This window comes from Eptesicus fuscus, chromosome 4, assembly GCF_027574615.1.
Source record: "Eptesicus fuscus isolate TK198812 chromosome 4, DD_ASM_mEF_20220401, whole genome shotgun sequence".
Classification (NCBI taxonomy): domain Eukaryota; kingdom Metazoa; phylum Chordata; class Mammalia; order Chiroptera; family Vespertilionidae; genus Eptesicus; species Eptesicus fuscus.
The window spans coordinates 69,959,549-69,981,914 of record NC_072476.1 but is presented as its reverse complement, the minus strand read 5'-3'; the positions used below and the strand labels follow the sequence as shown (position 1 = coordinate 69,981,914).

General features: G+C 43.6%; 1 pseudogene; it reads left to right on the top strand.

Annotated features, from left to right (window-relative positions):
• The first annotated feature begins 13,862 nt into the window (after window positions 1-13,862).
• LOC103305228 (40S ribosomal protein S26-like) lies at window positions 13,863-14,207 on the top strand (annotated as a pseudogene).
• The last annotated feature ends 8,159 nt before the right edge of the window (window positions 14,208-22,366 follow it).

Genomic DNA, 22,366 nt, shown 5'->3' with positions numbered 1-22,366 from the left:
CAAGACCCAGTGTTTTTTCCAGGACTGCTGTCAAAACCGGCTTTCCATGTTGAGAAATCAATTTTCCTCACTTGGTGGAAATGGCTTTACAAAACTTATGGCTAAGAGGCCTTCATTCTGTGAGATACTTCTTGAACGATATGCCTCTTGACACATCTCAAAAGGGTTTAGATTAGACAAGGTCTTGGCTGCATTTATGGCCCCCTTCTCTGTTCATGTTTCTAAAGAAGGTGGTACTATCACACAGCTTATAAGCAGCTCTCCTCATTACCTGGCAGATGGATCGCAGACAACTTCTGCTTACATTTTTCCAAGTGGTAATATCCCTGATATATCTTAGCAGAAAGTCCCACGCTAAGCAAATCTGACCAAGGAAATCTGATGTTTGCAAGAGGCAGCATTGTAATGCCACGTGTCGAAGGAAAGTGGGAAAAAGGGTGAGTAGCTAAGATGAGAGCAGGAGAGTGAATTTGGAAGGGAGGCACACTTTTACCTTTACCCTCTTAGGGTTTCTTTCTGGCTGGGCCTGAGGATTAAATTGACATAAGACAGATCAATAGGAGAAAAGCATACAATACACTTAATACATAAGGAGATGAAGACCCAAAGAAGTGGGGAAATCTACTTGCTTTTATAGTAGGTTAAACCAAGAGAGGCAGTTGTGGGAAAGTGATTAAACTATGTGGGGTGGCGAAAGGAAGCGAAAAATTATTTTAACGTCCATTTGTATAGAATTCTATCAATCTCAGCTTATCCTTGATGGTAAGAATGTTGCTTTTCTGGTATAGGGAAGTCATCTTTCATAAGAGAATTTCATCTCCTGCTTTTATGAAAAAGAAGGAAGGTCAGAGTGTTTTTCTTGCATCTGCTGTTTTTCAAGTGCCTTTGCCTCAGAATAGACACTATGCCAGAGCAGCATCTTCTGGGCTGTAATCTTCTGAACTCCCTCACAATGCAGTATAAAGGGAGGCCGTGTAAGGTGGTAGCTAAGAGCACTAGGCTTCTGACTAACCTGGGTTTGAATTCTGGCTCTGCCACTTCCCAGCTGTGTCTCTGTGAGCAAGTTCTTTACTCTCTTCTTGGTGGCTTCATCTGAAAATAGAACTTACTTCATGGAGTTGTTAAATGAGTTAATGGATATGAAACGTTTAGCCCTGTGCTGGCACACAGTATGTGCTCAATAAATGTTAGCTGTTATTATTCACCCTTTCTTGGGACATGATAGTGGATCCCCTGGCTTAGCATGGGGCCTGGCCAATGAGGTTTTCATTCATCCTTTAACACACACACACACACACACACACACACACACACACACACACATACATATATATATATATATATATATAGACTTCAGAGAGAGGAAAGGAGAGAGAGAGAGAGAGAGAGAGAGAGAGAGAAACATCAATGATAAGAGAGAATCATTGATTGACTGCCTCCTGCATGCCCCACACTGGGGATCGAGCTCTCAACCCAGGCATGTGCCCTGACCGGGAATCGAACCGTGGCCTTCTGGTTCATAGGTGGACACGCAACCACTGAGCCGTGGCAGCCAGACGATTTTCAGTCATCCTTGACTGAGATTTCTCAACCACTTGGGCTGCTATGTTTTCCAGGAAAGTCGGCAAGTGGAGTGGACTACCCTAACCTGCCATAGGACTTGGGTTCAGCTTCCCGAAAGCAGGGTGGCTGGAAGGCAGGTGATGCACAGAGGTGAGGCACTCCTCAGTCTCCTGCCCACTTCATGCTGCCATTTTTCAGTTCATTAAAGAGAGGAGACGTCAATTACATCCAGTTCTGCCTTATAGAGAGAAGACTTGCCAGGTCTTTGCAAGCCCTGCCTCATCCCAGCACCCTCCTCCCTGTCCTCCCCCACCCCCAAGGCAGAACACATGTGTCTCTTTTTTTATCTCTTCAAAAGGAGGATGAATGGCTCTCAGATAAATACACAAATGGCAAGAATAATTAAATCTGGCAGTGCTTGAAGTAAATCCCTGGCCTGTTCCTGTCTTTCTACCCCCATGGGTCTGGGTCTCTCATTCCTGGCCTATGTAGAGTCCTTGAACAGAAAGAAATAACAAACACTCTTGGCACTGGGCGGCGAGGTGCAGTCAACCATGCGTATGAACTGCAGGGAAAGTGCCCCAGCTGGAGCCTCAAGGGCTGTCCTATGGGTTGGTACAGCTGTCTAATAAAAGACCATTTTCGTAATCAGTGTTCAGTGAAAACGTATCATTTTCATTTATAGAAATAGTGAAGCCACCTGCTATTTAAAGGTCTCCTCCTCTTCCTCACCCCAGGGCTGAATCTTCCAGCTCACCCCCTCAGCCAGCTGCGTCTTGTCAAAGTTCCAATCTCCTCCTCCAGAAACATAAATCTCTCTGTCCACCCCATGTGCATTGCTTTTTATACTCTCTGTCTGGAGTCAGGGATTATGGCCTCACCCACCAAAATAGCTTCATTGAAAGTGGTCAGCTGAGGAGGAACTAGGTGTACCCTATCAAGTGAAGAGAAAATAGGCGACAAGTCGCCTTCGGAGTCCCAACTCACTGATTCACTCCCCACCCATTCCCACACAGCTCCGGCTGAGTCAAGCATGACAACTGAGAGGGCGGAGAGGTGAGAGGAAGAGAAGAAAATGCTGCTGCAAAGACAGGAGCCCAGGAGCCCAGAGTAAAAGGAAGGGCCTCAGAGCAAGCAGAAGGGAGAAAGCAAAACCAAAAGACAGATGCAATAAAACCTCAATTAGCCAGCTGGCTTGGGAATAGGGCATTTTTGTTAGCAGAAATTTCTAGTTCACTGTGCACAGAGCCAAAATCTTTTTGTCTTAACCCTTAATTTAGAAAAGCTTTCCATATAATGTTACTTCACTTCTTATCGCCATTACAGATGGAGAACATGGGAGCTTATAGGACCCTAAAGTGCAGCAGTCTAGACATAAATGCCCGTGTCTAGACTGGAGAGTCTGTGAAAGGAAGGGTCCCAGCCTGGGTGATTTATATGAGGAACCCCTCTGCTTATCCTGAAAGCAAAATCTTTGATATAAACCTGCTTTTTTTTTTTCTTCATGTTTTTGGCTTATCTTTATTATGGATTGTTGAGAATTTTTGTTAAAATTTAACTGTGTAGTATATCCCTATTTATTCTTGGGAACTCAACTTGAATATCACCTCCTCTGGGAAGCCTTTCTGATTGCTCCTTCCTTTCTCCCCCTCAGGCCCTCCCAGTTATTTCACTCTTTGCTTAGCATACTGTGTTTAAATAATTTGTTAACATGGGATACAGTGGCCCTACTTGTCGAGAAGCAAAACTCCAAGTCTTTGCCATGGGATAGTAGTAAGTCCAATTACTTGTGAACTCCCAGAAGGCAGAAAACAAGGCCTGTTTTACTGTTAAACCCTAGCTCATGGCCAGAAATGAGGGAGGGAAGGAGGAAAGAGAAAAAGGAGGAGAGATTCTATAAACAGATAAGAAAGGAGAGAGAGAAAGCATGGTGAGTTCATCTTAATTCTGAGACATATTTCATGTCTTGTTTCCTCTGATTGGTAAAACAAAGTGCCTCCAACTGTGTTTCTGAGATCTGTAACAACTTGGAAAGATGATATTCCTCTCTCCCTAAACTAATCCACTCTCTAAATGAACTGTAGGGGTGGGGATGGAGTGGGGTGGGAGTTTAGGGGGAAAAAACCAGTCAGCAGGTATCAAGAGCCAAATAGACACAATGTTGTCAACATAAGAAATGTCTGAACCCGAAGAAAATTTTTATAAGAGTTCATTTGAGCCAAACTGATGACATGTGTTTGAGAACAAGCTTTGGAGAGGAACCGTTTTTGCAGCTTTTCATCTGAAATTAAGAAGGAAAGTTAAGGAAGGTAGGGGAAAGCAAAGTGGGGATTGAATTACAAAATGGTCGACAAGATTAAGAGCTCTCTAGAGGATGGTTAAGGCTTATTTCAAGGGTGTGTTAGCCTAGATACACAAAAACATGGATAGGGCTTGCTTAAGGCAAAGATAAACCTTGTACTAAAAAGTTACGTTGGCGGTAACTATGACTACCCTCCAGTACCTACTCAGTTAGGAATTTATAATCAGATCACCCTGTGAGGTTACTTTCCATTAAAGCCCTTTTTTGTCCACAGTGTCAGATTTATGGAAGTTGAATCTGAAGATAGATTGGAGACCAACCAAGAGATAGATGGCCAACTCCACTTGACCTTGGCTGAGTCTGTGGGCCATAATAAAAAGTCACCCAAACAGTCCTTGTTGGGCCATGACCTGTTGCTGAGATTGGAAAGCCAGGAGTAAAGCAAAAAGAGGGCAGACCCTGGCCTTGTTTTCCATCATACCGTCCTGGTTATGCCATGTCTCTAGGCTTGAAGACAGCTGCCTGCCCTCTGGCCCTTGGCCCATTCGAATGGGAGGTCCACGGAAGGAACAGGCAGGGCTGATATCTGGGGGATTAGCTCCATCTGCCCTGAGCTCAGCAGAAACCTCTCATCCTTCCCTTCCCTGGGCCTTCTCCTGGTGCCTGACCCCCAGCAGGCCCTGCAGCCTCATGCCTGCCTGGCCATGACATCAAGTACAATGAACAGTTCCTCACTCCTGAGCAAAAGCAGTTCAGCTCTGTAGTAAGCTCTGTTACCCTCGGTAAAACCAGCCAACAAATTCTGACATAGCCTGGTCTGTGCTTTCCCAGTATAGCGTGGTGCACCTTAGGTGACACTGCCAGTCTCTGACGATCTCCAACACGTGTAATTTAAGCCAGGGGCCTGTTGATCCTTTTAACAGCTCTCTGAGAAGCCATACATATTGCTTAAAAACAAACAAACCAATAGCCCTCTTACATTGTAGGGTTTTGTGTGTAAGTGTATATGTGTGTGGTGTGAATGTATATGTGTGTGTGTGGTGTGTGTGTGCGTGCACGCTTTATAGACAAGGGAATGCATGGTGAAGACTTATTTAGAGGTTATAAGAATGTCCTTCTGGATTCTGTGTATGCCAACCTGGCAGACAACCTGCCCAGTATGTGTATGTGTATCAGCGATGTGTACAGAGCTTTACCCCATGAAATGGGAAGCACACCGGGCATTTCCTCAGCATGTCCTGCTGCCTGTGGACTCCTGGGGGCAAGCCCAGTCCTTTTTTATTCTGTATTCTCAGTATCTAGTCCAGAGCTTGCCAGAGGGTAGGTGCTCAACAGATGCTCCTTGAATGAATATAGTAATTCTATTTTCAGAATTCAATTATGACTGGATCAACTCTGGCCCATTGTCTCCTTGCTCCTTTATAGGGATGAGCTCATTGAATGTCCCTGTAGTCCCCAATAGCTCAGCTGTTACTCACCTCATGCCAGCAAGTCAGAGCACACAGGTTCTGCCCCAGGCCCACTTGGACCTAATTTAATTCACTCCTTCCTCCATCTTTCTTGTCTTCCTTCTTCCTTCCCTCCCTCTCTCTTTTCTGGCAGGGTGACCAGTCATCTCTGTTCACCCACGTCTGAGGGGTTTCTCAGGCCACAGGACTTTAAATGCTAAAACCAGGAAAGTCCCAGCAAACCTGGGCAAGTTGGTCATTCTATTACCCTTTTCCCTTCCAGAAATAGTTAGTGAACTGTTATATGGGCCCACCCTGGACTGGACCCTGGGGACATCAGGAACAAGATAAAGCTTCTTCTGTCAGCAATCTCACAGTCTAATGGGATGGAGATCCAGCAGGCAAGATATTATAAAGTACCAAGGAGAGGCACCTCAGCTGGAGGGTGAGAGGGAGGATGAGGTGAGATTAGACTTCCTGCAGGATGTGACATCAAAGAGCATCAGAGTCAGAAAGTCTGATTAGGAGGGGTGGAGGGAGGAAGAGGAGGGTATAGGAGGGATAAAAGGTGATGGAAGGAGGCTTGACTTGGGGTGGTGAACACAGAATATAGTGTACAGATGAGGTGTGGACATGTGCACCTGAAACCCATATAATTTTGTTAACCAATGTCACCCCAATTAATTAGATAAAAAGGAAAAGAAGAAGAAAATCTGATTAGTCAAATGCACTCAGTGCTGGTCAGGGAGACTGAGACAGTATTTCCTGAAAGGTGGGAGGTTACTCTACATCAGTACCCACTACCCAGGTGCTTGCTGTAGAGCAGAGATCGACGGAGACTGGCAGTGTCACCTATGGTGCTATACTGGGAAAGCACAGACCAGGCTATGTCAGAATGTGTTGACTGGTTTTACCTAGGGTAACAGAGCTTACTGCAGAGCCAAACTGCTTTTGCTCAGGAGTGAGGAAATGTTCATTGTACTTCCATCCCTGCTCACCAGCTTCAGCCCTCCCTTGTGTACCCTACATCCCTCTTTCCCACATTCAAAGCAAATATAAGCATGGATCTTGGCCAGGTCACAAGACAGGTGGTCATTTAAATTCCATCCTTATCATACCTCAAACCTTGATTGCCACCGCATTTAGAACACAGAGCCTGAGGAAGCTGGAGTTGGAGGTCACTGGTGTCTTTGATGGTGCTGTGCAAAGGGGCCAAGGAGAAAGCAAAAGATAGTGAGCTCCTTTCTGTAGCGAACGTGTTCCTCCTTCAGTAGAGGGGGGTGCTCTCCCTTTAACTTTTCTCTCTAGCTCAGTTCCTTTGCAATTTACTGTAGAACATCTTCCTACCACATGTTTTCACCTAGAGTCCCCCTCAATGTCCGGAGTCTGTTTTCATGGATTCAGTAATTCATGTATTATTGATGATTATGTATTCAATAACTAATATTGATCATTCATTAATAGTAGGATGGTTAGTGGTATCATCCTACTACTATAAGGGAGAGAAAATCCTATACCAAAGGGGACAACACAGGTAGCTTCTTTCTCTTTCTGAAATATTTTCAGTTATGTTTGAAAGTGGAAGGACAATAAAGGAAAAGAGTATGTTGAAATCTTTAGGAAACAGGTTTAGCCACTAAGTCTAAAGCATAAAAGGATAGAATGAAAGCCCCCTACACCTCTGGTGGAGTACTACATCAAGGTTAAAGTGCCTTCTGATGAAAATGCTCAAGTTAGCTTTATGATGATGAGTTCAAGGACGATATTGATGATGAAGATAAAAAGGAGGAAGATGCTAACTGTAAGGATGTGATCTGAGGGTCTGACCAAATGCTATATGTGAATTGAGTTGGTTACTGAAAGCTTTGTACTGGAATGAACAGCAATTTCATAACAATTGGCATCTTTGATCGATTGGTAACAGCTGTTTAAACTGAGTCAAGATGGATTCTGGGGTTGTATCCAGGATGATCTATTCTACAGACAAGGCAATGATCAATCAGTGATGTCAGAGGTAGCCAAGAAGGTGTGGGGGTGAGTATTTCAGATACTCACCATCTGCACAGCTGCCACTATGGTTTGTTTGCGTCTCTTCTCATTCCACAGAAGTTGAGTCACCGGAGCTACTTTATTTTGTATTGTGTTATTTATGAGAGTGTCATAACTGATTGGTCACCCTTTATTGTTCTCCCAAACACCAGGCATACTGCCGGGCTTGTAGGCTGCCTTTCTCTAATACTTCAGAAGGGCAAGGAAAGTGGCTTTTCTAAGAGTAACCTTGCATCCCAGCACCCATCCTTCTCCCTGCTTCCTGTGGGGGCACAGACAGATTTGCAGTAACAGGGCTGATGTCATGATGATTTCAAGTGATTTGGCCCAGAGACAGTACCTACTCCCTGAACAATATCCATGAAAACTTAACACAGTAACTTGAGTGAGTCCCATTTTCCCCTGGTGTGATTTGCAGATGTTGGGATGGAAGTTCGCCAGGGCTGCCCTCTGAAATGGAAGTTGCAAGAAACAGCAGCTCTGGTCACCTGAATGCAAGCGAGGTGTCCAAAGAAATCGAAATAGCAGCTTAGGAAAGGAGGACAGAAAATTTACTTTATAGAAAGATTTAAAGTCACAGTATATCTGATGAACATGAATAATTTCTCCCTCTAACTATATTCACAAATACTGGCTCATGGGATTCACACAGTAACCCAGGGATATGGACTTATGGATGTGGGCTGTGAGGATGTTATCCTTCATTTTCTAGTTGAGAGAAGGGAGGGAGTTCCGTCAGTGGCTTGCATCTCAGGTCACAGGACTGGTGTGACTGAGGCAGGACTTGTGTCTTCTGGCCATTCCTAGGAAGTGCTCTCTCCACCTCATCCTGCCCTTATGGACTGGAGATAGGCCACCTAAGTTATATTTTATCATATATTCCAAGATTTTTTTAAGGTGGAAAAACTAAGGAGCAGAGGGCAGTGGAGACAAAAAGAAATGGGAAAAGACACACCCAGAGTGCCACATATGCTCACAAATTATTGGAGTAACAGCCCCAGAGTGTGGCTATTTATTTATTTATTTAGGAGAGTGTGGCTTTTTAGAATATAAAGGTGTGGTGATGTTTTCTGATATAAGCAGAAATATGGGTGGTACTTCTCCTGGGAACTGGTGACCTTGGGGATAAAATCTGGGCCAGCTCTGGCTGAAAACTAGGGATATAAATGCCTTTGATGCTGTAATGTTTAACTCCCAGAACTAAGCAATTACTCTGGCTTCAGCTCTTTCTTTATAATAGTGAACAAAATGATGGAAGATAGCATAGATTACAAAGAGTAAGAAAACATGGCAAGAGAGACCCCAAAGTCCCAGCCCTTTAACAGCACACTGGAATCACCTCGGAAGCTCTAAACCCACGATGCCCAGGCTTCACCCCAAACCAGTTGAATCAGAACCACTGGAGGTGGGACCCACGCATCAATGCTTAAAGCCCCCAGGAGTTTCTAGTGTTTCTAACCATGGTCAAGAACCCCGGTTTAAGAGAGTGGTCCAAAAAGGCTGTCCTAGGAAAGGAAGATGCACCGCGAGAACATCCACTCCCGGCCGCCCTTTTGCCTTAATTAATCTTTATTCCTGATGAAATATTTTGAGGGCTGGGAAAAGGGTACTAAGTCCCCCAGTTCGTGTGGTTTTGGCCTCACTGCCTCCCACGGGAGCGGAACACACTTGCTCTTATGAACCCCTCAGGCTGCCCTCTTCTTCTGAAGAAAAACACAGGGACACTTGGAAGGACAGCCATGCAGAAAGCCACAGCAATCACAGGCACAAAGCACCTTCCAAAGGTCTTCTCAGACTGAGGCCCGAGGAGGGGTCTCTCCCTTTGTAAATGATCTGAATGAAGCTGTGAGAATTCCAGGACAAGGTTTTGCGTGGCCATGCCCCCTGCTATTGCTGCTCCACCCCGCAACCCCTCGGCATCCCTGCCCTGCCCAGCCTGTTAGAGTATCAGCTCCAGAGGGGCTCCTTCGTACTCAGCTCTGCATCCTATACAATGTACAGTTTAGCACCTACCCAGCACGTAGTAGAAACTAAGCAAATGTTGGTGGAATGAGCAATTAGAATGTTGCTGGTGTTGTCAGGGACTGTATGGGTTAAATTCCCTGCCACCCCAGAAAACCAGGTCCTGTCTCCTGTGTGTTGAGGGGTAAGTGGGAAAGCCCTTTGTGAATAGAGGGCCCAGGGGAGGCACTTCCACTCTCCTTCCATGCTCTTTCCGAATCAGGGCAAGAGGGAGGAGACATGACTAGAGCTCATCTGGAGGTGACATTTAAGATCATGACATTTGGAGACACTGGAGCGGGAAGACTGAGAGCAGAAGGAGGTCAAATGGTCTTATCTCATCCTTCAGGGTAGGGCCAACTCTTTGGGGTCAGTTGAGGGGCCATAGCACCAGATGTCACTGCTTCCCAGAAAACATAGTTTATGATCAAGTGAGCTTTAATGATGCTGAAATCCTTTCTAGAAAGCCTGAGTCCTTCTGAAACTGAATGTCCAACTGGGCCTGAGGACTGGGTATTTCTATTGGCGAGAAAGCTCTTATTTGTTCCAAAGCAGAAGGTCCTGAGTAAGGGTTTGGAGCCCTTCTGGAACTTGGAAAACCTGCCACATTCTGAATAAAGCATCCTGTAATTAAGAAACAATTACTTGGAAGCGTACGTCTCCATTGCAGTCTAGCTTTTTTTTTTTTTTGCCCATAACATACACAAAGTTTCCAATCTGTGTCTCCCATGCTCTGTTGTTATAAATTAATCATATTCTGAGGTGGAGCTTGGAGCCTGGCTTGGCCGCACTGTCAGCGAGAGGATGCAGATATATTGGGTCAGGGCATTGCAGAGATAGGTCAGGGCATTAGAGGCTTTGGCTGCCAGTGCAGGTGATTAGGTTAGAATCAGTTGGACAAATGGATTATGGTTGGCTGAATGGGCTCATTTGCTCAAAGGGAAATAAAAGACTACTTTAATCACGACTAAGCTGCATCTCCCAGCCAGGCAGCCGTCGTCAGTGCCCAAGAATGTCTGTTTTGGGAGCCGAGGCCCAGCTCTGCTGGACGGGGCTGTGCACCTGCACTGGACCGGAATATGGTCGGAAGATGGAGGCCTAGGAAGACAAAATCCAGGTCAACCTCTGTTGCTTCCCAAAGATTCCAGTTTTGTGACATGAAATGTACTTCTCCCTTAGACCAGGTAACTGCTGCAGCCCAGTTTATGAACCTAGGCACTTTCAAGCATGTCAAGTGGCTACCAAGAAATATGTATATGGTTAGTCCAGGAGTTGGACTATGTTTGGATTAACCGCGACTTCTTAATTCTCTATCACCTCCTAGGTGTGGCTGGCTGGCCCTTACCTTCCATCAATAGTGAATAAAGAAACCTTGCAGATGAGACCTCTGAGAATCAGTCAATACTATTTATTCCTTCTGGCTGGGGAAATCTGGAAGGGCAAACTGATCTCCATAATCAAGAGGAGGTGGGACTTAGACCAAAGCTCCTCAAATCTGATTGCACCTTAGACTTGAATTGGGGGGTGGAGGTGAAGGCATGGGTTAACAATATTAATGCCTGAGCTTTACTCAGATATTTATCATTTATTTGTTTAGGGTGAGGTTCAGGCAGGAGTACCTAAAGCTCCTCAAGTGATGGTACTGTGTGACCAGGGTTGACAAAGAACCTCTGATTTCAGCTAAAAGGAAATGTGTAGGTGTGCATATGTTTCCTATCTCTCTAATCTATACTAATAAAAGGGTAATATGCTAATTAGACTGGATAGACCGGACGTCCTTCTGGACAAAGTCACAGTGGCGGGGGCTGAGGCAGAGGTGGTTAGGGGCAATCAGGCCTGCAGGGGAGAGTTGTTAGGGGTGATCAGGCAGGCAGGCAGAGGCGTTTAGGGGCAATCAGGCAGGCAGGCAGAGGTGGTTAGAGATCAGGCAGGCAGGCAGAGGCAGTTAGGAGCCAGCAGTCCCGGTTTGTGAGAGGGATGTCCGACTGCTGGTTTAGGCCCCATCCAGGGGTCGGGCCTAAACCAGCAGTCAGACATCCCCCGCGGGGTCCCAGATTGGAGAGGGTACAGGCTGGGCTGAGGGACCCCCCACCCCATGCATGAATTTCATGCACCAGGCCTCTAGTTAGATAATAAACTCCTAAAGAGCAAGGACAGTGCCATATGTTTTGGCATCTTTTCCCTCAGAGTTTAATAGAATGCATGTACTACACAGTGGGTTCTCAATAAGTATTTAAATATAAATTCTTGAATGCATAGACAAGCAGTATAATTCCTTTAGAAATCTCATCTACCTGAGGCAGCAACTACCATTTTAACCATGCTGCACTGCAGAGGCCCTTTTAGGGACATAAGAGCCAGCTAGATCTGCCACAATTCACTCAGCACCATTCTAACCACTTTAAAAATGTCTAGATGGAAAACCTCCCCAATAATTAAAGGTAGAAGGTGTCTAAGGTGGTTTTTCTCTCTTTTCTTTTTTGTTTGTTTGTTTGTCAAGTCTCTGATAAGAAAAAACAAAGTAGTCTTACTCTTAGACATATTGTTTCTGTAATTTGCTGGGGATGATTATGTCATTAACTAGTTTTCCTTAGAGAAGTCAGACAAGACAGTAGTGTCACTTGTCTAAACACTTCCGAAAGCATCCTCTGCAATTATCCTCTGATACATCATTATGATTCAAGCACCTGGTCTGAGCACTTCATTCTGATAAAGAAGGAAACTAAGAAAATCATGGGAAAATAGAGAGGTAAGCAAGAAGACTACATCAAGAGAGGTTGGAACTGGAGTTTAGATTGAACCTTCCACTACAAGCCTTCTTTACTACATAGCATTGTTGTCTATGGATTGAATCGTTAAAATCAACCTAAAAGAAGCCTAGGGGAGCACTTTGGATTTTAAAAAGTACCCAACACAACATGGAAAGATTATCCTATATAATGAAAAGCTAATATGCAAATCGACTGAACGGTGGAACGACCTGTCACTATGACATGCACTGACTACCAAGGGGCAACACTCAACCCAGGAGCTGCCTCCTGGTGGTCAGTGTACTCCCATAGGGGGAGCTCCACTCAGCCAGAAGCCAGGCTCACAGCTGGCGAGCACAGCGGTGGTGGTGGGAGTGCTAAGGACGTCCGACTGCTGGCTTAGGACCTCCCCCGAGGGCTCCCAGACTGCGAGAAGGGTGCAGGCCGGGCTGAGGGACCCACCCCCCCTCCAAGTGCATGAATTTCATACACCGGTCCTCTAGTGAATCAATAATTTAATTAGGAGACTAGGTAGAGCTTCACAATTAAGTGCTTACAATTATTGTAAAAAGTAGATTTCTTGCCTTTCTTTCCTTTGTTCCTTTCTCTCCTCCCCTCCTTCCCTTCCTTCTAATAAACACTAACTGAGCTAAAACAAAATTTCACAGTCTTCACATTCCCTCCAAGAGATCATGACTTCATAGGGCAGGCAGAAAATGGCAGCAGCAGCCCTGACAAAGAGTGGGTGTGAGGAGCCCAAAGGGAAGGAGCTTGGAGGAAATGCTGCACTCCCAGAGGGAAAGGGAAGGGTCATCAATGCACCCAGAAGTGGTTCTCGGAGTCTGGAAGGACATCTAAGGTCAGTTCGTCCAGAGCTCCTCATGGGATCCTTAGCCAATCAGTGATTGTGTGACCTTTCTTAAGTATCTGCTGTCATTCCACAGCCAGATAGCTCTGGCACCCTTAAGACAAGCAACAGACAAAGTCTGTGTCGGTCAGTATCAACCGGACTCCCTATAAGAGGCACAAAATGGGCAATTGGGCCAAAGCAAAAAAGATAATTTAATCGCTCATGAAACTGAGATGTCTAGGGTATAGGTCTGGCTTCTGGCAAGGCTGGGTGGAGGGGCTCAAATGACACCATCAGGAATATTCTGTCCTCTCTCATCTTTGCTTCCCTCAGGCAGGCAAGATAGCCACCTGCAGCTCAAAGATCCTATCAGCTCAGCAACCCAAGAAGAGACAATCTATCCTATTAGTCTTGGACAATTCTCATTAGCCCAGCTTGAGTCAGGGCTGATCCCCAAACTAAGAGAAAAGGAATAATTAAGGAAAACTCCAAGGTTTCAGACTGGAAACACCACAAATTAAGAGATTCTGAAAGAGCACTGGATTTGGAAAACAGAGAAATTGGAAAGGCAGACTTTGGTTTTAGATAAGTCAGAGGTATTGGTGTGACTCTAGTGAAGAATGGGGCAGGGGGATGGTTAGAAAAGTGATGGTGGGGATTTGTGAAGAAGTTGGAATTGGAGGTGAGAATTTGGATCAGTCTATAGAAGTGGGAATTGGAGCAACAGAATTGGTTGTATTCAATAAGGAAAAGTGTGTAAAAGCTGGGGAGAGCTCTGGAGGGGTGAGTTGTGAGCTATAAAACATTCTGCAAGTGAAAATTTATATTAGCACAGGATTTCATGTATGAGGTAGGAGAAAACAAGAAACCAGTGACGCTCTCTTGGGTCCTCATTTCCAAGATGACCAAGAAAAGAAGGAATAACGGTCCTGCCAAAAAAGGCCGAGGCCGTGTGCAGCCTATTCATTTGCACCAGCTGCGCCCAGTGCGTGCCCAAGGACAAGGCCATTAAGAAGTTTGTCATTCGAAACATAGTAGAGGCCACAGCCAGTAGGGACATCTCCGAAGCGAGTGTCTTTGACACCTGTGTGCTTCCCAAGCTGTATGTGAAGCTGCATTACTGTGTGAGCTGTGCCATTCACAGCAAGGTAGTCAGGAAGCATTCTCGTGAAGCCTGGAAGGACCGAACACCCCCACCCCGATTTAGACCTGTGGGTGCTGACCCATGACCAAAGCCCATGTAAGGAGCTAAGTCCTTAAGGAGTGAAGAAAAGTTCTCTGGGGAGGAAATAAATGGAAACTGTAATTTAAAAAAAAGAAAGAAAGAAACCAGTGAAGGAGAAAGAGAATGTGTGAGGGAAATGGGTCACAATAATTATAAGTAGACAGTATTTTTTCAAGTGATAAAAAACTCTGTTTATCTGACTGACTGGTGTAGCTGCCATTATTTGCTCATTTTAAAGCAGATCTCTGGGGGGCAACAGATGTTTAGATAAGTCAATACCCATCTCTGGAGTTAGGCATGGAGGCATCCAAACCATGTGGACTGATAATGAGAGAAAGGTGGTTTCCTAGGGCAGTGGTCAGCAAACCGCGGCTCGTTAGCCACATGCAGCTCTTGGGCCCCTTGAGTGTTCTAACGCCACTTCTTCAAAATAGACTCGCCCAGGCCGAAAACCGACCTCTGCGCATGGGCCACGAAGTTTCAATCGCACTGTACGTGCGCGCCCGCACGTGGTATTTTGTGGAAGAGCCACACTCAAGGGGCCAAAGAGCCGCATGTGGCTCACGAGCTGCGGTTAGCCGACCACTGTCCTAGGGGAATATTGGGTGCTGTTCACAGAAGAAGGTGAAATGGATACAGCAAGAACATTAACTATCCACTATAGAAACCCAGGGAAGAATGTCAAGTAGGGTGATAGTCAACACTGTCACATGACCCAGAGATTGATGAGAATGGGATGGGCATGAATGGGCATCTGTGGCTTAGTCATGTTTCTTTAAAGATCAGAAAAATGGGAGAAAAATACATTTTAATGGGTGAAGAGGTGAGTGGGGTTAGAAACACCATAAAGGCAGGGATTTGATATTTTAAAGAAGTCTCTCAGTGAAAGGAAGCAGAGAGATCTCTCTAACCCAATTCCTACAGTTACTGAGTTCTAGGCGCTGAGGGATGAATAGTTCACCTCAAAGAAGCTTAAAGCTTGGAAGGGAAAGAGAAAATTGTCAATGAATACTATTCTACAGAGAAGGAATACTTAATGATTTCAAGGTTGCAGGGTGGGAAGATAGACCAGTGACAGCCTGATATTAGGTCAGAGCTATCCTACAAGAATGTGATGAAATCTACTCAAGGGTACATGGGAAATGGTGCCTGAGCTGGGTTTTGTGGGATGAAAGGAGTTTGCTTTATGAAGCAAAATGGGGAAAAGAGAGGTAGGCAAAGGCAAACATTGTATAGGAGGCTCATGAGTGCATATTGCTGGTGTATAAAGTGCAGGGGTGGGGAAAGGACAAGTGGAGAAGGGCCTGTGTGATATCCCAGGGGCTGGGCTTTGTCCTGTGGTATTGGGCAGTAGGCAATGGAAGATTTTCTGCCAGAACAAGACATACCAGATTAACATGTTAGAAGAATCTCTCTGGAGTCAGTCTGAAGAGGGACCTGTGTGGATACAGATGGGCCAGTTCATGGGAAGAAGTGCTAGTGTTCAGCACAAAAACAGGGACCAAGAAGAAGGGATTCTTGGAGTAGAAGGTTCATCTGTAGCAGAGAAAACTCATAAAACTGGTGATTGCTGGATAGGGAGAAAGAGGAAGCTCTGAAGACAGGAGCCCAGGCTCTGGAAGGAGGAAATGAGCCCTGGAGAGGGAGATGCCCCGCCGTGCAGGTGGGGAAGTGATAATGGGAGAGGTCCCAGAGAGGCAGGGAGAGGGGCTACAGACACTGGTGGCGAGTGTGTGTGTGTGTGTGTGTGTGTGTGTGTGTGTGTGTGTGTGTGGAGGGGGGGGGGGGAGGCAGATGGAGAATGTGGACAAGAACCCAAAGCGTTATTGAGGAGGGCGAGAACAGTTGGAGAGCTAATTTTCTGTTAAGATTGCAGTGAGATCACCTGTTGGGAGTGAGTGGGCCTCAGATTTCCCCGTGGGGAAAACGGGGTAGTAACAGAACCAATCAATCACTGAGTCATGCCAGCTGCACCCCGACCTGGACCTCCTGGTGCCATTTGCCTTGACTAGGTCCTCATTAACTCAGCCACGCTGTGCAGGCGGCGGCGGAAGTGGGAGTGCGGTCAGACCTCCATCCCCCAGGAACTTCTCAGACTTTCACCCACAGGCATCTGATTCAGGAGGCCTGCGGTGAGACCCCGCGCGTGTGTTTTCAGGACCCTTCATATAGGAGGTTCTGAAATGCATCCTAGCCACCTGCCCTCCTCCCCCATCCTCTCAACTCCTCCCCTCCTCCAGCACGCACACAGCTGAAGTACAGAGGACTGGGTCCTGGAATTTGCCTGGAATTTGCGATGATGTGGGAGAAGATGGGGTGGAATCGTTTGCAGGAACCGGGTGGGTGTCAAGTGACTCAGGAAAGGAGGACACGGAGAGCAGGCGGCTGTGCCAGCAGCTCCGGGAAAGCGCGGGGGCTCCTATTCTCACACCCAGGGGATATGCCTCCCCCAACCACACAAGAGTGCCAGTGACCACACAAGAGACCCAAATCTGTAAAAGCTGAGCACAACGGAAGGTAACCAGACTTTTCTGACACATCATGGTGATTCTTCTAAAGGTAAGGAATGAAAATAATAAAATAAAATAAAAAACCTGTGGATAATAGAAAGGCACTGGGCGATAGCTCCAAAAGTTGCAGCAGTTGTGTGAAGCACTGTCCTCTGCTGGTTACAGTGGGACCTGCAGCTTTATGGCAACAGCATCCTTGACTTCTTGACTGCAACCTGGAGAGAGGACAGGTGAGTGAATGGGGCTTCTGAGTAACTGTAGGTCAAGTCAATGACTATCATTAAATGCACACCATGGCTCTTCAGATAAAAGCTGAGCCTGCAACTTTAGATTTGGATATTTGTTAGGTAATGGTGATCAGGTTAAGACACAAACTATTTAGGAAAAACCCTGAAGCCCTGAAAGAGTTTCCTTGGAAAATATTTTGATGTGCACTTAATGGCCACAGTCACCTGGAGATAAGCTGCAGAGGTAGAAATTTTTCCTGGGGTAAAGGAATAAACTTTCAAAAAATATTTGGTAATTCTATGCTGTTAAATAATAATGGTCAACATTTTATTGAACATTTGTCGTAATTGGCACCTTGTATGCATTACATCAATTAACTCTCACAACAACCCAATAAAGCAGTAAATATTATCAGGAATAAGGCAATAACTATTACCTAATTTATCCTAGAATCATTGTGCATCCTCCTAGTTAAGGTTGTGCCCACTGCTTTATCACATAGACCAAAGTGTTTATTTCATGCTCATGTAATGGTCCCATGGAGGTGTTTCTTGTGACTGGGTGCCGCTCTTTCTCCCTGTGCTGATTCAGGCACTCAGACTCCTTCTGGCCTGTGGCTATTTAGTAACAGGCACTGGTCCTTTTCATACACATCTAGCCTGTCAGAAGAAAAGAGCAAGGAGAAAGCACTCTTGCTTCTTAAAAGCTGTGGCTCATGTGCCAATGGCAAGAACTAGACCGTTGGCCACAGTTAGGGCTAAGGGGGAAGGCAGTATTGTTTCTGTCTGGTCAGTCTGCACCATGGGAGGGAGAGCAAGGATTTCGGAGGTCAGCTGGCCATCTCTGCCCTCCCTCTAGTGCAGTGGTCGGCAAACTCATTAGTCAACAGAGCCAAATATCAACAGTACAACGATTGAAATTTCTTTTGAGAGCCAAATTTTTTAAACTTAAACTATATGGTTAGGTAGGTAGGTACATTGTTATTCACTTAATTAGGGTACTCCTAAGCTGGCCTTTGCTAAAAACTCAAGGAGCCAAAGAGCCGCAGTTTGCCGACCACTGCTCTAGTGAGTATGATGGGATAGTTCGCTGACTCAGGTCACACCTTTTTAAGGAGGATGAAGGCAGCTGGCCACATCCCCCGGTGAGCACCACCTCAAGATCCTTAAGCTGGGGTTCTGGGCAATAAAAATTTTGTGTGGCGCTTTTCCTGTTGACAAAGTACATTCCCTATCTATTATCTCATTTAATCCCCATAACTCCTTGTGAGGTGGGTTAATTATCTTTATTTCCCAGATAAGAAAACCAAAGCTAAGCTGGGACTCAAGGTATTGTGATTGCCAGATCCTAGAAATAGTGGCAGCTGCTAAACTTAGGAGGAGCTTGACCAATCATTGGGAGCTTGACCAATCAACCAATGATCTTGTATGCATTTATGCATAACCCATGGACACAGACAATAGGTTGGTGAAGACCTGCGGGGGAGACGGGAGGGTTAGAGGGGCTCAATGGAGGGGAAAGGAGGACATACGTAATACTTTCAACACTAAAGATTTAATAAAAAACGATATTTTATGGTGAGAGGAGAGGAGTGGGCAGAGCTGTGAGCAGAAACAGGTGATGCAATCCATGGCCTGAATCAACATTGTTCATTAAACAGGGACCTTGGTGATTCTTTGTCCAATTACTGCCAGGAATTCTAAAATTGGAAAAGGCTGGTAGTGGGAGAGAAAGGAGGCAGCAATGGAGGAGTGGCAAATAGAGGCTGTTGGAGAGAGAGCAAGGTTCTCAAATTTTATCTTTATTTTCTACCTTTACCAAATGTCACAGAACAAATAAAACCGTGGCTTACATTTTACAATGTAACAATTTACATTGAAGATTTTATTTACCTTTGACAATTCTATCGTGTCCTTGGATTGTTGTAGATTTTTCCTTCTGAGAGTTTGAATCTTCACATCCCTCCCACCCACACCCCAGCCTTCTTTTGAGTTTTATTGAGTCTCTAATGACAATCTAGTAATAAGGAGGAGCTATCTCTGTGTAAATTTCACCAAGCTTTCATTCTGTGCTAATTTTAATGTTTAAAGATTTTTAAAAATATATTTTAAAAAATATATGTGAAATGTAAAAATATATAAAACAGAAAAGTAACATACAGATACTCAACATACAGATACTCAACTAAATTAAAATAGTAGCTATTTCCAAATGTCTTTCTGTTATTGATTTCTAGATTAATTTCATTTTGTTCAAAGAATAGAGTTTGATTTCAATTCTTTTACATTTGGTAAGATTTGCTAAAGGCACAGATTATGGTCCAACTTGGTTAAAGTTCCATGTGCACTTGAAAATAAGTGTATTCTGCTGTTGTTGGGTAAAGTGTCCTATATGAATATAGTTCAGGTCAAGTCTGTTCATAGTGTTGTTCAGGTCTTCTGCACGCTTGCTGGTTTTCTGTCTTCTTGTTCTGTTACCACTTGTTACTGAGAGAAGAGTGTTGAAATCTCCAGCAATAACTGTGGATTTATCTATTTTTCCTACATATTTTGCTACGTATTTTGCAATTCTGTTGTTGGGTCATACACATTTAAGATTATTATATCTTCTTGGTGAATTAAGTCCTTTGTTATTATGAAATGTCTGTCTTTATCTCTGAAATATTTCTTGCCCTGAAATCTTTATCTGATCATAATGTAGCCACTCAAGTTTGGTATATTTTTTTCTCCATCATTTTACTTGTAACCTATCTCTGTGTTTACATTAAAGTGGATTTCTGTCTCTTTTTATTTAATTTATTGCGGGGGGGGGGCATTGGCTAAAAAAGTTATATAGGTTTCAGGTGTATAATTCTATAATACAGCATCTGTATATTGTATTTTGTGTTCACCACCCCAAGTCAAGTCTCCTTCCATCACCAGTCATCCCCTCCTATAACGTCTTCTACCTCCCCCCAGCCTCCTTTTCCATCTATGCCTATGAGTTTTTTGTTTGTTTGTTTTGCTTAATCCCTTCACCTTTTTTCACTTAGCCCCAAACCCCCCCTTCTCTCTGAAAGCTGTCAGTCTGTTCTCTATAAGTCTGTTTCTATTTTGTTTGTTCGTTTATTTTGTTCATTAGATTCCACATATGAGTGTAATCATACAGTACTTGTCTTTCTCTGACTGGCTTATTTCACTCAGCATAATGCTCTTCAGGTTCATCCATGCTGTCACAAAAGCTAAGATTTCCTTTTTTTCCCCACAATTGAGTAGTATCCCCTTGTGTAAATGTACCATAGTTTTTTTTATCCACTTATCTATTGATGGGCACTTGGCTTGCTTCCAAATCTTGGCTATTGTAAATAACGCTGAAATGAACATATGGGGTGCATATATTTTTTCAAATTAGTGTTTTGTGTTTCTTCGGATATATTCCCAGAAATGAAATCACTGGGTCATAAGGCAGTTCTATTTTTAATTTTTTAAGGAAACTCCATACTGCTTTACACAGTGGCTGCACCAGTCTGCATTCCCACCAACAGCGCACAAGGGTTCCCTTTTCTCCATTTGCTCATCAACACTTGTTTGTTGATTTACTGATGATAGCCATTCTGACAGGTGTGAGGTTATATCTCATTGTGGTTTTTAATTTGCATTTCTCTGATGATTAGTGACGCTGAACATAGTTTTATATGTCTATTGGCTATCTGTATGATCTCCTTGGAGAAGTCTATTCAGGTCCTTTGCCCAATTTTTAATTGGATTGTTTGTTTTTGGGGGGTTGAGTTTTATAAGTTCTTTATAAATTTTGAATATTAACCCCCTTATCAGATCATTGGTGAATATGTTCTCCCATTCAGTGGGTTGTCTTTTCATTTTGTTGGATGATTTCCTTTGCTGTGCAAAAACTTTTTATATTAATGTAGTCCCATTTGTTTATTTTTTTTTTTGTTTCCTTTGCCTGAGGTCTCTGAGACATATGCATCTCACATTTTTTAATGTGCTGCATCTTCATAATCTTTTAATTCAAAATACGGGGGAGGGGGGCAAAATAGGTTTACAGTTGTGAATATGCAAAACACAGAATTTATTCTTTTTAAAAAACATTGATTTTAGAGAAAGAGGAAGAGAGAAACATCAATTTGTTGTTCTGCATATTTTTTATGCATTCATTGGTTGTTTCTTTATGTGCCCTGACCAGGGATCAAACCTGCAACCCTTGGCATATTGGGACAATGCTCTAACCAAAGGAGCTTCCTTGCCAGGGCCCAGAGTTTATTCTTGTATTTTTTTTATTAGTTATTGTACTATTTTCCATATGAACAATTGTAACTTAGTTTTGTCCCATCCTGTACTTTCTAATTTTCCCTATGACTTCTTCCTTGACCCATGGACTAATTAGAAATACATTGTTTAATTATTTAGACTCTCTCCATATCTTTTTTGGTTATTGATTTCTAATTTAATTCTGATGTGGTTACAGAACATATTGAGTATAATTTGAATCCTATTAAAGGCATTGAGACTTATTTTATGGCCCAGTGCCATTGTCTATGTGGATTATGTATGTGCATTTGCAAAGAAGATGTTATTCTGCAGTTTTGGAGTGTGATGTTCTATAACCATTAATTAGAGCAAGTGTGATTCAGATATTCTATATCTCTTCTGATTTTATAATTACTTATTCTATCAGTTACTGGAAAAAAGCATTGAAATTTTGTATTTCTTTCAATTTTGTTAGTTTTTGCTCTATGTGTTTTGTAACTTTTTGAATATATAAATATGTAGAATTATGTCTTCTTAATAAATTGATAATTTATAAATGTCTTTTTTATCTTGACAATAATCATTGTCTTTAAATCTATTTAATCTATTTAATCTGATATAAATATAGTCATCCCGGTTTCCTTATGATCATTGTTTGCCAAGTACAGTGGTCGGCAAACTGCGGCTCGCGAGCCACATGTGGCTCTTTGGCCCCTTGAGTTTTTAGCAAAGGCCAGCTTAGGAGTACCCTGATTAAGTTAATAACAATGTACCTACCTATATACTTTAAGTTTAAAAAATTTGGCTCTCAAAAGAAATTTCAATTGTTGTCCTGTTGATATTTGGCTCCATTGACTAATGAGTTTGCCGACCACTGGCCTAGTATATCTTTTCCCATCCCAGCCTTTAACTTCTCTCCATTTTTTATATTTAAAGTGGGTTTTCATGCAGATAACACTTGTTGAATTTATCTAGTTTGCCAACCTTGGCCTTTTATTTTGAGTATTTGACAATTTATATTTAATGTAATTATTTTATGGTTGGCTTTAAATATAATAGGTTCCTATTTGTCCCAATTGATCTTTGTTCCTTCTTTATATCTTTTCTGCCCTGTTTTGGATTTGAGTATTTTTATACTCTACTAGAGGTCCAGTGCATGAAATTTGTGCATGGAAAGGGGGGCTCCAATAAAT